Source organism: Rhinolophus hipposideros, assembly GCF_964194185.1.
Source record: "Rhinolophus hipposideros genome assembly, chromosome: 21".
Taxonomy (NCBI): domain Eukaryota; kingdom Metazoa; phylum Chordata; class Mammalia; order Chiroptera; family Rhinolophidae; genus Rhinolophus; species Rhinolophus hipposideros.
The window spans coordinates 21,112,639-21,127,630 of NC_138067.1; the positions used below are offsets into that span (position 1 = coordinate 21,112,639).

At 40.9% G+C, this 14,992-nt stretch overlaps 1 protein-coding gene across 7 annotated transcripts in view; it reads left to right on the forward strand.

Moving 5' to 3' along the window:
* Positions 1–10,949: 10,949 nt before the first annotated feature.
* Positions 10,950–14,992, forward strand: part of LOC308489432 (uncharacterized protein) — a 36,189-nt gene continuing 32,146 nt past the window's right edge. For 5 of the 7 annotated variants that reach the window (XR_013992096.1, XR_013992097.1, XM_081030529.1 and 2 more), the window contains exons 1-2: positions 10,956–11,074; positions 14,824–14,888. The gene's annotated coding sequence lies outside the window, so the exon portion shown is untranslated. Of the gene's footprint in view, positions 11,075–14,823; positions 14,889–14,992 lie in introns of all 7 variants that reach the window. The other 2 variants (XM_081030531.1, XM_081030528.1) reach the window with 1 other exon arrangement.

Genomic DNA, 14,992 nt, shown 5'->3' on the forward strand with positions numbered 1-14,992 from the left:
TGTTTTCAATCTTTAGTTGCTTGGGGGGGAAGGGAAAGCACAGCCCACCATCCCATGTGGGAATTGAACCGGCAGTTTTGTTGAGAGCTTGTGCTCTAACCAACTGAGCTAACCAGCCTTCCCCCCCCCCTTTTTTTTTTTAATATTACATTAAAATATTACTTACCTGAGGCAAATGGCCTCACTTACCCTAATCCTGGTCTTGAATTGGTGCTCTCTGCGTAGGTGATTATGGATGGTTCCTATTTTCTCATTTTTGCTCACCTGTAGGTTCTAGTTATTTTTTTTAAGTGAGCATGCATTTCTTATGCAATAAAAACAATTAAATGCAAAAATATCTTCTTTGAAAGTAGGGATTCTTAGTTCATGCAACATGGAGCACAGTTGGCAGAAATATCAAATATTTGTTGAGGGAGTAAATAAAAGAATGTTTACATCAACTCTATTCCCAAATCCTATCTCTTCTCAAGTTCTAACTCACATGCCACTTTCTCATAAAACGTTTCCTTCTATCCCCAATCACATTGACCTACAAAGGTCTACACCGTGTGTCCATGGGCCACCCAGTCTCTTCGTACAGTCTCACCTTTGGCAACCCTCCCTCTCACTCACTTGGCTCCACTCCATAGGCCCTCTCTTGGCTATTGCTCCTGGAACACAGAAGGCAATTGATTAATATTTTTTGACAGAATGAATGAATGTGACCTTTCGCTCTTTTGTATCATTCTTGACAATCTGTTTTGTTCTGTTGGCATGTATTTATCTTATCTCTCCTACTGTTAAGGAACTCAGTCTTACTCACTTTGATATGACCCTTAGGCCATCTTTCTCACTTTGATATGCCTGGCATAATGCTTGGTATGTAGTTAACAAATATTAACAACAATAGTAGGAAGAGCCATCATTTGAGTGGGCCAAAAACTGGTATTAACTGTTTATAGCGATCACCTCACTATACAAGTACTTAAATGATGGTGAGGATACATCATTTGTAGGAATCCACATAGTCATAAAAGGGACCTTCTAATATTGGTCCCACTTTACACTAAGGAAACTGAAGCCTAGAGAGGTTAAGTAAGTTGCCAAAGGCCACATTGCTAGGAAGTGGCATTACAGGAAAGTACAATCCCAGATTACAGTAGCTCCATAGTTCTCAAAGTATTGGTCCAAGAACCACTGGAGTCCCCAAAACTCTTCAGGAGATCTAGATGCTCAAAACTACTCGTGTGTGTGTGTGTGTGTGTGTGTGTGTGTGTGTTTACAGTTGTGTTCTCGAGGCTACATGCTATGTGATATCAAACACCTTGAATGCAGAAGCAGAAATGAGAATCCATCTGTCTCCTATTAGGCCAAACACTAAAGAGATTTTCAAAAATGTAAAACAATGCCAATCTTTTCACTTAATTTTTTTTGTTTTGGAAAACATTTTTTCACAAAAATATGTTATTTAAGTTAATATATAATGTGCTTATTGTTATTTTTAAATAAGTTAATAAACATTTTTAAAATGTATCAATGTTAATTTTTAATATGGTAAATATCAATAGACAAAGCCCATATAAACAAAAACTCTTTGGGGTCCTCAATATCTTTAAGAATATTACAGGACCCTGAGACTAAATTGTTTGAGAATAGACGTATTAGATAATATTTAAGTTTCTTCCCAACTCTAAAATGTAAGGGTTCTCTGCTCATAAAGCAGTTTTTTTTTTTTTTAAGATTTTTTATTGGGGAAGGGGAACATGACTTTATTGGGAACAGGTGTGTGCTTCCAGGGCTTTTTTTTCCAAGTCAAGTTGTTGTCCTTTCAATCTTAGTTGTGGAGGGTGCCGTTCAGCTTCAAGTTGTTGTTCTTTCAGTCTTAGTTGTGGAGGGCGCAGCTCAGCTCCAGGTCCAGTTGCCGTTGCTAGTTGCAGGGGGCGCAGCCCATCATTCCTTGCGGGAGTCGAACCGGCAACCTTGTGGTTGAGAGAATGCACTCCAACCAACCGAGCCATCCGGGAGCTCAGCGGCAGCTCAGCCTAAGGTGCCATGTTCAATCTTAGTTGCAGGGGGCGCTGCCCACCATCCCTTGCGGGAGCCAAGCAATCGAACTGGCAACTTTGTGGTTGAGAGCTCATGTGGGATTTGAACCAGCAGCCTTCAGAGTTAGGAGCACGGAGCTCCAACCACCTGAGCCACCGGGCCGGCGAAGCAGTTTTGATCATATATAACTTGGGAGCGCAGGGTCTCAAGATCATTATTCAGTCTCTAGGTTAGTTCATGAAAGAGGCGCAGTCTCGGGGCCCAACTCTGTGTCTCAGTTCTATATTGTTGAATAGGTCTTGGTTACCTGGATGTATTCTTATATGAACCGCTCTGTGGACTTCTGGAAAATCCCATTCCTGTCTTGGACTCACACATAACTCCTAGACTCATTATTTTCATGCCTTTGTCCTTCATCATCTTTTATGCTTATGTGATGTATCAGTTTTTACCTTGACCCCTGAGTAGACCTTGCTTCCAACTTTCTATACTCTTTTGTAACAAAGGTCTTACAATACCCAAACACTTCCTGGACTACAGATTATCCCAAAGGGTTTGTTTAGTGTTGCCCGCAGCAATAGGATTACAACAGATTTCATGTTTTAAATTCTTTCTCATTGATTCCTTCTGGGTAAAGGAATAGGGTGGCGGGAGAATAAGGCTGGAAGGGAAACTTAATCTGTTGTAATACCTTTTGTGTTACTCGTCAAAAAATAAACAAAAATTTTGGTTCAAATGAAGCAAAAATAAATATCTTTCCTGAAGTGTAATTATTTTTAAGAACTTCCTTGTTTAGCTGTTCATCTCTGTGTAGTGGGAGATGATCTTGCTGGATGGTTATAGAAGTAGGAAATATGTCACAGGTCACTGGACAGTGAAGAACAAGTGAATTTTAGGATGAAAATGTTTTTGGGAGCTTCAGGTTCCCCGCTCCCCCTTCAGTTAATTGAGTCATAGTTTGGTGGGATAGACTAAGAATATTAATTGGCCTCTTGTACTTTAATAAAATGATATTTTAAAAATCTTGTACTATACATGTAGATATACTATATACTGGATATATTATGTATGCTAGATAAACATACTTTCTGTTCATTTGCTGGTGTTTAATTTAATTGTTGATTTCTTCGTGCTCTGCTTTCACTGTTTTCTTGGTATTTACCCATGCTGATGCATTTGGGGAAAGGTGCTATTCCCAGGTCACTTACTTGCTATGAGAGTTTTTGCAAGTCTTTCCTTTGGTCTCTGTGACTCACATTTGTCACACAAGGGCAAGACTGGATTTTGAGGGACAGTTAGGAGGGAAACACAGGACCCAGACAATAAAGTCTCTTGGAAAGTTAAAAGTCCTCTTCAAAACCTAAGTAGTATTAACTGTTCCTCATGCTTAATTCTAAAAATACCATGGAAAGGAAACAGAAAACTAAGATATTGGTTCCCCTTTCCAGATTGGAACAATAAGGCTATAGAATGTGCCCTATGTTCCAAAGCAAGTCAGTGGTTGAGCCTTCTGTATCTCTCTTTTCCCAGTCCAAGGAAATATCCTCAAAGCCAGAGGTCAGCGGTCAGTGGTCTTCAGGTAGGAACAGTGGCACGGATAGTTCTAAGGGAATCCATTTCTAGCTCTTCAGCTTCATGTTTGGTCTCTGACAACAGGCCTGCTTGCTCAGGTTGGTTCTCCTTCCTGAAGCCCCTTTCATAATCTCCTTTTCTCTTTCTTTACAAAGGAATGCACACTCTTCACCTGCCCTGAACTGCTCCAGGAAAGCCACTGGAGCACCAAACAAAGGGACACTTTGAATTATGGATTTCTAGAAAGCTGTTTTAATAATTAATCAAAGAGGGGGGGAGAACTGCCTAGTAGTTGTCTTCCATTGTTTCGTACATTGTATTAGTATTATTATTATTACTGGGAGGAATTGGCCTACATTGGGATATTCTGAATCCAGAGATTGTGGCAGGGATAGTGAGGTAGAAATGACTTCACATCTTCCACCTCTAGTTTATTGTTGAAGAAAGCTTTGCTCCTGGCAACAACCCCATGAAAGCAAAGCAAACATCAAATTCTCAAAATGCCTTCCACCCTCCATATTTAAGGTAAACCATTCCATTCATTATGTTCTATTCAATACTTACCCAGGACATGTCTTTTGTGAAAGAAAAGTAGCACCTACAAAGGAGTGCAAGTTAATTATGCTAATTCTTTTTAAGGAAACTTGAGTGTGTTCTGGAACTGACAAGTTATTCAAGATATATTGGATAAATTTACAAACAAAGTTTTATAGAATTTCTTTCAGATTTTCTGTTCATTAATCAACATGGTAATTAATTAATGTAGTTTTATCAAAACATACCATGAAATATTTATTTCAACAGCAGTCAATCTTCATTTTATTTTCTCTTATAAAATGTTTAATATTGCAAGAGCTGGACCAAATAGTGTAATACATACCTTTCTCTTTCATGGGAAAAGTTCAATCATGATGTCAAGCAAAGTTAGTAAATTCTGATTTTTATACAACATTGTATTTAATTATTTTCAAAAAGCTAAACACATGATATTGATATATGCACAAACCTAGATGGTGTAGCCTAACTACACACCTACGTGGTCTAGCCCATGGCTCCCAGGCTACAAACCTATACAGCATGTTACTGTACTGAATACTGTAAGCAATTGTAACACAATGGTAAGTATTTATGCATCTAAACAAATCTAAACATAGAAAAGGTATAGTAAAAATATGGCATAAAAGATAAAAAATAATACACCTGGATAAGGTACTTAACATGAATGGACTTGCAGGACCGGAAGTTGCTCTGGGTGAGGCAGTGAGTGAGAGTGAGTGAACGTGAAGGCCTGGGACATGACTGTACACGGCTGTAGACATTATAAACACTGTGTCCCACAAGCCCTCCCCCTGCTTCCTTCCGACAGGGTCAGAAATAGAACAAGAAAGCTGCCAGTGCTGCTCCAATGAACAAGGATGTGGGCTGGACTGATTGGAAATATCGAGGAGAAACTGGCTGGATCAGGCCTCGCTCACCATCATGGCGACTGTCAGGAGGGGGCTGGCGGGGGCCTGAGGATCAGTAGGAAAGAGGAATCGCGATGGAGAGATAAAGGAACACGGGACTGTCATGGCAATGTGGTTTGGGCTGTTGTATTTGGAGCAACGGTCAGATTAAGAAACTGTGGGATTCATTAAAAAAGAGGGTGTTTAACACAGAGAAGGTGTAGAACTGAGGGCTCAGTATATTGACTTTGGAAATTCGTTTTTGGTAGTAAAGGCTTTCTGTAGCATTGAATTGATAAAAGAAATAAAACTTCCCTATGCTTTACATCATTATAACCTGAAAACATTTCCAAAATACAGGGACAGGCTGGCTCCACACTAGCACAGAAAGCTTTTACCAAAGTGGCTGTGGCCCTTAATACTTGCTAAGGTCGCTCCTGTGGACCTGTGTCCTTGTACAGGAGCTTGGGTCCTCAAGAAAGAATTTACAGCAGTGCACTCTGCAGACCATCAGGCCAGCTCTGGGAGGGCCGAGGCACCCTGAGTATGTACTGCTGGGGGGCAGGCTCCCCCGTGCTGGAACAGGCCAGTGGCTGACTGACTGGGATGTAAATAAATACCAGAATAAATAGAGAGCTAGTTGGATGTTATCATCTGGCAAGAATATTTAAGTATCTGATTTAAAAGGAGGCAATCTGGTGAATGTAGAAATTCACTTTTGGAGCCATGGAGCCAGGGAACACCATTCACAGTCTGTTCTGTGTGAGTAGTGCCCAATGCAGCTGTGCAGCTGCAGCGGCCCTTCCTGGAGGTCCCTCAAAAGAAGAAGCTGTCGCCCTCCAGAGCAGCCGCAGGGGTTTGCTTGCAAAGGAGTTACTTCTCCATGTATAACTCCTAGTGGACTGTTCCCTGGGTTGTGATTGCTTACCTGTCGTTAGTGATCCTTCTGAATTGTACCACGGAGGCTGATTCATAAGTAAGGTGCATACTAAGCAACAAAACTTAGATTTGTGGAGATGTCCATTCCAGCATGTTGTGGAAAACCGAGGGTTCCTCACAGAAGCAACTAACTCGTCCTCCTTCCAGTCACCTTCAGCCTCCAAGCCAACTCACCGTCAAATGAAAAGATATGGAAAATTTCTGGGTCAAACTCAATGGACCAGGGTTGAAAGGAATTGAGCCACACATTGAAGTATTCTCCAGCAACAGGTCTCTAGCTTTCCCTCCCTCAAATGTTGCTGCATATTAGAACCACCTGGGAAGTTGGTCCCATGGCCAAGTTGAACCTGTACCTACCATTAGAGAGTTGAATCTTGAACAGTGTTTCTCAACCTTGGTCCTATTGATATTTGGGACTAGATAATTCTTTGCTGGGGGTGGGGAGGGGAAGGGCTTTCCTGTGCATTGTGGGATGTTTAGCACCATCCCTGGGCTCTACCCAGTAAATGCCAGTTGCAATACCAAAAGACATTGCCAAGTGTTTCCTGGTGGGAGGAGCAAATTACCCAACTGAGAATCACTGCTCTAGGGGGGCAGAATCCAGGCATCATATTTTTAAAAAATCTTCCCAGGTGATTCCAATGTGCAGCCACGTTTGAGAACCAGTGCTCTGATGGAGTTTCCTTTGGGAAGTGTATCCTGGCGGAAAGTCCCGGGAATTTTGGAGTGAGATTTTTAAACTGTGATTTACTATTGATTCAGTAAGAATGGATCTATTTGGGGCCAGATGAGCAAGCAGTTCCACTCATCCTATCTAGTAAGCATCTGTTTCTTTCTATCAAGTGGACTTTGGAAAACAAAGAGGCTGTGAACATCTTGAGAGGCTAGGCAAAGCCAGCCGAGCCTGTAACTTAGATGCTTTCCAGCAAGCTAATGAAAGGGACCTGAACTAATGAAAGGTCTAAGTAACACTCAAGGACCCACCGATGTATCTTACTGGTGCCAAGATAGTACGTGCCATGGACTGGAGGCTCCCTGTGGGCCAGGGTCTTGTGCTGGGGGATCTATGTACATGTCACCAAATAAGACAGCTAAGTTAATAATAATAATACTAACAGTAATAAATAGGTCTGGCTTAAGGAACAGGTATAGCAATACTTCTGAAACACATTTTAAACCTAACTGGTGACCATAAGAATTTACACATTTTGAGTATGCCCCTCAGTCCCATTGTGGCAGGAACTCTAGTTTGGCTCACAGCACACCCTTTCCATCCTCTTTCTACTATGGAAGCGAGAAGGCTAAATTCTTGCCTTCCAGATTCGTCTGCTGTTGAGAGTAGCCATGTGATGTAATTTTGGCCACTAAGAATGCAAGCTCTAAGAGGACAGAGATTTTTATCTATTTTGTTCTCTGCTGGTCAGAACTCACCAAATTGTACACTCAAAAAATGTCCAGTTTGGGTGGGTGGATAGGGCGGATGTTGTTTAAGGGTACAAACTTGTGTCCAGTGATAAATAAATCCTAGAGACCTATGTACAGTATAGTGAACACAGACAACAATTTTGTATTACAATCGTCAAATTTCTGAGACTAGAGCTTAATTGTTCCAACTACTAAAAAGAAATAATTAGGTAACATGATATAAGTGCTAATTATTTTCACAATGTCAGTCATATTACAATATATAAATGTATGAAATTAATGTGTTATATACCTTAAATTTACACAATATTATATACTACTATATTTCAGTTTAAAAAGTCCAGTTTATTGAACATCAATTTTATTTCAATAATGGGAAAAGTAAAGGAACAATTGTTAAGAAATGTTTCAAAGGCAAATTACAAATTGGAAAAACAAAAAATTTCTTGGCCCTTCAGGAAGGTGACGTGAGAATCCCGAGAGCAGGGGAACCACCAAGTCCCCGTTTCTCTGAACTTCAAGTAAATTGCAGAGCTAGCTGAGATTTATCCTGCTAACACTAGATGTCACCATTGTGTTGTGCAAAAGTAGCTGACACTCAGGAGTGCTTATTTAATATTCAGGACAAGGTCTGGCTCCTCAAGTGTTTGAAGATTGTTCATTCCCCACCGCCCCTCCCCCATTCTAGAATATGATTGCTGTGGCCTTATTGAAATTCCCTAAATCTTGATTTTCTCTTGTTTATGATTCATTCTACATCCTGTGCGCTCAGTACTGCTTGGGGTCAAGCTGGAGGGAGGGTGCCGGCATCAGCTTGTCATTGGTTAGCTGAGGTGATTGGATCAATGATATTTAATAGTCCTATGATTTTATGATCCTGTTGCCTTTTTAGGAGCAATTCTTAAGTGCAATTTTGCTTTCCATTTCTTAATATAGATGATGTAACCAAGACTGTAAATAAATTCATAACATCAAAAGATATATCAAAGGAAGAGATTATGTATCTGGTAAACTCCAAAGAGACATTTTCCAAAGAATTACCTTCCCCCCCCCCCCCAGTCTAGTTGTGGGAGGCACAGCTCAGCTCCAAGTCAAGTTGCTGTCTCCAATCTAGCTGTGGAGGGCACAACTCACAGGCCCATGTGGGACTCGAACCGGCAACCTTGGTGTTATGAGCACCACGCTCTAACCACTGGGCAAACTGGCTGCACAGAATTACCTTTCTAGAAGAGACAATAGGAAATATCCATGGTGGGTGTATGAGGGGAATAAAAGTTTTTCCCAATAGGTGTGGGGAGGATGAGACAGTCTCCATGGGAGAGATTATGTTAATCAATGTGCGAATATCAATTTTAGAGCATTTCCACTCAAGGAAGGTCTTATGAATATGATATGTGTGGGAAAGGCCTCAGTGTTAAGTCAAAACTGATTCAACACCAAAGAATACACACTGGGCTGAGACCATTCAAATATGTAGTATGTGAGAAAACCTTTGGATATAACGCCAACGTAAGACCAGAAAGTCCACATTAGAGATTTGAAGGTATCTCAATGTAAGGAATGTAGGAAAGCCTTTAATGTGAGTGCAAAACTAATCTGGCATTAAAGTCACACTAGCGAGAAACCCTTCAAATATAGTGTGGAAAAGATTTCAAGTATGGTTCTTACAATATTGAACATCAAAGAATCCATAAATGTAATGAATGTGGGGAAGCTTTCAATGTCAATGAAAACCTAGTCAGGTGTCAAAGAAACCATAATGGGGATAAATGTTATTTGTATGTGGAATGTGGGGATGGTTTGGGCTGTAATTCTGACCATCTTCAGTATCAGAGAATTCACACTGGGGAGATACTTTATGAGTATAACCAGTGTGGAAGAGCCTTCTTTCTACATTGGGAGCCTGTACCATCAAAGGCGTATGGTTTTGGCAGTAGTCATGAAGAAACTGCCTTCCAGATTACAGCTGGGGGCTTCCGAACCAGGCTGCCTCTGTGTTGAGCTTTCAAGGTTTTACAGTTTCTCATTAAATACCGTTTTACTTGTTACTTACGGTATTAACAAGTTTTAACTATAACTGAATCAATGTTTTGGGGCTTACAATTCTTTATTTATACAAACTGATTCCTTGTGCACATGTACAAGAGTTTATTAGGTTATAGGAATATAACCTACAGGATGATAGGATAGTGCATTTTCAGTTTTATGTGATATTGCCCAGTTGCTTTTTAAAGTGTTTGTATATTCACACTCTCACAAGCAATGTATTGTTGTCACTTGTTCTCACACTTACTCTTCTCTTCCTTTGGATTGCTATTAGCTGTATATTGGATATTCTCATTTCACTCTTCATGTTTCATAACCTCTCTTTTATATTTTCCACCTCTGTCAAACTGTGCTATAGTCTGTGTCTGATTCATTTTACCAACTTTCTCATCAACTGGTCTTCTGAGCCTCCAAGAACATGAGGAGGTTACCTGCCCTTCCCTGTAAGCTAGAGTGCTACAATCCCTCCATGGAAGCTCTGTCCAGCCGGAAGCCCCCCAGAAGAGACCTTCTAGCTGTACCCAGAGCAATAAGCCAGGCAGAAAAAAATTCTGCCTAGAGTCTAAATCCCCATTGTATTTCTCCTACCTACTTGAATTTGAACTGAATTACATAACAGGGCCTGTTAATTGACTGTCAATAGAAAAGCAGGACTGGAAGTGTTTGCAGAGCCCCCAGATATGTTAAGGACCTCAGGGACTCAGATGAGGTAATGAGATCAGAGATAGAAGTCAGGGTCATAGTGCAAAGGTGGCCAACAAGTCTCCTACATCACTGATATCTCGAGCACGTCTGTTTTCTAGGATTTAGTTTCCTCATTGGAATAATGGAGTGACCTTGAAAAGAAGGCATATCTCCAAATATTTTGTTCTTTGTCAAGCTAAGGGCATTGAGACAATTAACATTGGCAATTTGGGAGGCAGTTTGGATGCTAATTATGTGTAATGGGAAATTAAGAATATCTAAAGACAAATTTCTAGAGGTACCGTCCAGAAGGCTGTGTATATATGCAGTTCGCATAAGACGTCCTTATCTATAGTTACAGCTGTTTCTCCTTATAGAGCAGCTTGTGGCACAGTTATAACAGTACCGGCTTGATGCAGCTCTTCAAGATTGTGACTGGACCTTTTCATAGCCTCCTAACTGCTCTGTCGCCCAACTTAAATTCATTCTTCACACTGCAGTTACAAGGTGATTGATCTACAACGAAATCTGACCCGATCCAATGAGCAGAGCCAGCCCGAGTGCAGTCAAACGGAGACTTCCCCAAATGCCGCGCTCATCCGGGTTGGCCTTCGGCTTCCCCCGCCCCCTGAGAAGTCTGAGCGGCAGTGCCGCCGCTGGCCCCTCGGCGAGCAGGCATCGTCCTCCTCCTGCTGCCGGGGGCCGGCCCAGGGGGACGGGAAAGACACCCGGACCCGCGCCGGCGTCCTGGGGAGCGGAAGCTCGGGTCCCCGCGGGCGGCGCCGGGGGTGACGCGTATCCGGAGCGCCGCCCAGGTGTGTGCGGGTGGACAAGCTGCGGTTCCGCGTCGCAGGCGGGCGGTGTCGTGGATGGCCAGGGCCTGTGGCAGGCCGACCTGAGAGGGAGTCGGGCGGCGGCGCGGGGCCCGGGAGAGCGAGGTGGTTTGGGGGGCAATCCCGCCCTTCCCCGGACTTTACTGTGCCGCGGCGGCCGCTTTGGGAAATTGGGGACTGAGGTTGTGGGCCGCCGGTAGAAGATGTGTCCCCGGGTCACCGACGGGCCACAGTTTATTCCGTTACCCTGTCGAGCGCCTGCTAAGTGTGTCATTCCAGGGTCGGGGGATGCGACTGTGAATGAGACACAGGGAGCTTTCCATAATGGGAAAGGCGATATTAATCAAGCCTGCTCAGAATAATAACCCCATTGTTTGGGGGCAGAAGAGCCGGGGTTCTGAACGTTCGCAGGCCCCGCGTGGCCCGGCGTCTTGCAGCTTGGTCACCCTGGGTTTTGCAGCACGCTCCCCTTGTTTGTGCTACGGGCTCCTTGGCCTTGCGCTTCTAAAACTTGTGCTTCCTTCGGCCCCCTTTGGCCTCGTTAATGCCATTTCTTGTTTCTCGGCTAGGGCAGCCCCCCCTGGTTTCTGTAGCACAATCTACCTTTTCATAGATTTTCAGAGCAGGACATACCTCTTTCCGAGCACTGAACACAGTTGTAACTTCACACGTATTTTAGTGCAAGTTACATGAAAAAATTTTTTTTTACTGTTAGTGTTTGAATCAATAGTGCCAACCATGTGGATATATTTATATCCATTGAGTGGTTTTGTAGATATATTGTCCTACACAGAGTATATGGTATCTCAATAAATATTGACTGAAAAGGCAAATATTTTTGTAATTACAGTGTGAGATACCTGTTACAAGAAAAGAATATATACAAGGCAGATCTGACTTAATTTAGACTTTCAAATTGAGATCTGAAGGGTGAAAAGGAGTTAACCAGTTAGAGAAGGGGCAAGTTGGGAAAGGCTACCAGCATTAGAGAGGCAGGGGAATAGCAAGTGCTAGGATTCAGCCAATTAATATGTACACTGTGACATTTATTCTAATTCGAAAAGTAGTAATATAGTATTTCTAGTGAGAAAATTAGGGAAACGATCAAAATGGCACAAAGAAAAACTAAAATCAATAAGACCACCATGCAGAGATAAATACCATGTTTTTATTGTTTTTATTTTTTTTAATATAAATTTTATTGTGGAATATTGGGGAACAGTGTGTTTCTCCAGAGCCCATCCCCTCGATTGTTGTCCTTCAATCTAGTTGTGGAGGGCCCATGTAGGAATTGAACCCGCAACCCTGTTGTTCATGGCTCCCGCTTTAACCAACTGAGCCATCTAGCCACTCCAATACCATGTTTTAAATTTATATCCATTGAGTGGTTTTGTAGATATAAGTACACACATAAGATTTTTTGTACAATCAAAAGATGAAATATAAGTAGTTTTAGAATCATTTTTCACTTACTGCATTTAAATATTTTCCTATGTTGTGAAATATTCCATGTGATTTTTAATGGCTGCCTTATTTTTTTCTTATTGTACCAAATTGTTGGCTATTTAAGTTTGTGTCTTTTTCATATTGGAAGTACAGTTGACTCTTGAACAACATGGGTTTGAACTGCATGAGTCCACTTATACATGGATTTTTTTCAATAAATACCTGTACTGTTTTCCATCTGCAGTCTGAGGCTTCAGAGGGCCAATGGTATATATTTATCTATGTTTATATAGGGGACTTGAGCATCTGTGAATTTTGGTATTCGCAGGGGTCCTGGAACCAATCCTCTGTGGATACTGAACTACAACTTAAGTTTTGGGGGAAGTCAAAAGTCACACATGGATTTTTGACTGCAAGGGAGTTGGCGTCCCTAACCTCCGAGTTGTTCAGTGCTCAGCTGTAATTGCAATGAATGCTAATAAGCCGAAATCTTTGGGCACATCTCAGATGCCTCAAGCTGGAATTTTTAAAAATTGGTTTTAAAATTTAACTACTTAAACAAATTTAAACAGTACTACATGTACATGGTAAGAAAAAGAATCACCTAAGATGGTATGATAAAAAAATAAATCTCCCTTTCCCTGCGGATCCTCAGGTTCATTCTCCAGAGGTAACCACTAGTAAGTTTTCTAAATGAGAGCAAACCATACGCGACTGAACTTGGCATTTTAAACTTAACAGGATAGCTAGGAATATTTTAAAGTAGGTATTTGTCCTTAGGAAAAGATGTAACAATGTACACTCCTACCAGCAGATACTAGGAGTCTATGCTTCCCTACACTTTCTCCAGTATCAAGAATTATCCATTTTTTTAAAAATGTTCCCAATTTGATAGAAAAATTACAATTTATTGTGTTTAGTGGCCATTTATTGGTGAATTACCTATTAATAACGTTTTCTCCTAGGGTGTTCAGCTTTTTTCTTACTGATTTTGTAAGGATTTAGGATATTAACTATTTTTTGCACATGTTATATAGATTTAGTTTCCCAGTTTGCCTTTGAAGTTTTCCTTAATCATGTTTAAAAGTAGTTTATCATTCTAAGAGTTTTCTCCTTGCTTCTTTATCGTCTGGCTTGTGGCCTCACCACTGTGCTGGCACTGCTCTTGCTAGATGTCTCTGGACCCTGGGATGGAGACTTATTAACCTTCATTTTCTTTAGTTTTGTTTTTCATGCTCAAAATTTCAGTGTATATGTAATTTATTTCAGTGTATGGAGACAAAAAAATCTAATAATATTTTCTGCTCAACAAGTTAACTGATTGTCCCAGTGTCCCAGTGTCATTCATTGAATAATTCGTGCCTTTTCCCCCGCTGATTTGGAATGCCATCTTTATCATGTACTTGATACTTTAGTCTTTCCTAGGTTTTAGATTCTGTTGTATCATTATGGTGGTCTGTTCTTGTACCAGTCTGCTTTGTTATACATTTAGCATCTGATATTACAAGTTTTTTCTTTCTTATTTTCCCTTTTTATTTAAATTTTCATGGTTATTTTGACTATTCTTCCATATCAATTTTGGAATCACTTTATCAGGTTTCTAAATAAATTATTTTCATAATTTCCTTGAAAGTAATATTGGTTAACTGTTAATGAGTATGTTTTTGAAATCTGGCAAACTTGGCTTGAAATGCAAGTCTGACCATCTGTTCTTCATGTGAATTTGAGTCTCTTAATCTTAGCTTCTGATTACTCATGCATATGGGGGTAGGGGGTGGGGTGGGACCGAAAACTTAGATCTCATTTAAAGGAATGTTGTAAGGTCTAAATGAGAAGATATATACAAAGCATTAAGCATAGTGCTGAGCATATTCAAGCTCTTAATAAAACGAAGTTATTATCAAATTTGTAGGTTCATTTGGAGAAAAGTCAACATTTACAAAAAAATTAAGACTATTGATTATTTCCATCCAGGAACAAGTTTTGCCTTTTCATTTACCTTTCTCAGTAATATTTTATAATTTTCTTTATATAGATTTGACTTGTTTTTTATTAAGCTTATTTCTGGATGTGTTTTTTCACGTGCTTTTGTTTATATATATTTTTGCCCTACTGTATTTTGCCCAGGAGACAAAGCACTACCTTGTGGTTGTGAATACAGATCTTGTGGCCTAAGATAATTAAACTTTCTAAGTCTCACATTTCCTTGTTTTGGTAAAATGAAGACAGTAATATTACGTATCTCCTAGTATTATAATGAACATAAAGTGCTGAACTCTGAAGCTGGCACATTGCAAGCGTTCAGTGAATGTCAGCTGTTATTAGCAGCTAATACAGGTTTGTAGGTTTAAAGAAAAGTCATTGACTGGGCTGGGCTCACTCTTGGTTCTGTTTGCTTCTTCCTTCAGCCCCTGCTCTTCGCTGAGAGGGAGTCCAGGTGATGGCAGCCATGACTCCGAAAGCCTCGTACCAGGTGAGCCATGAATCCCTCGGGTCAGCCTTAGAAAAATCTGATTTGAAAGGAAATGGGGGATGAGAAGGGGTGATTCTGGCAAAAGTGTTAGAGCCAAAGCAGCA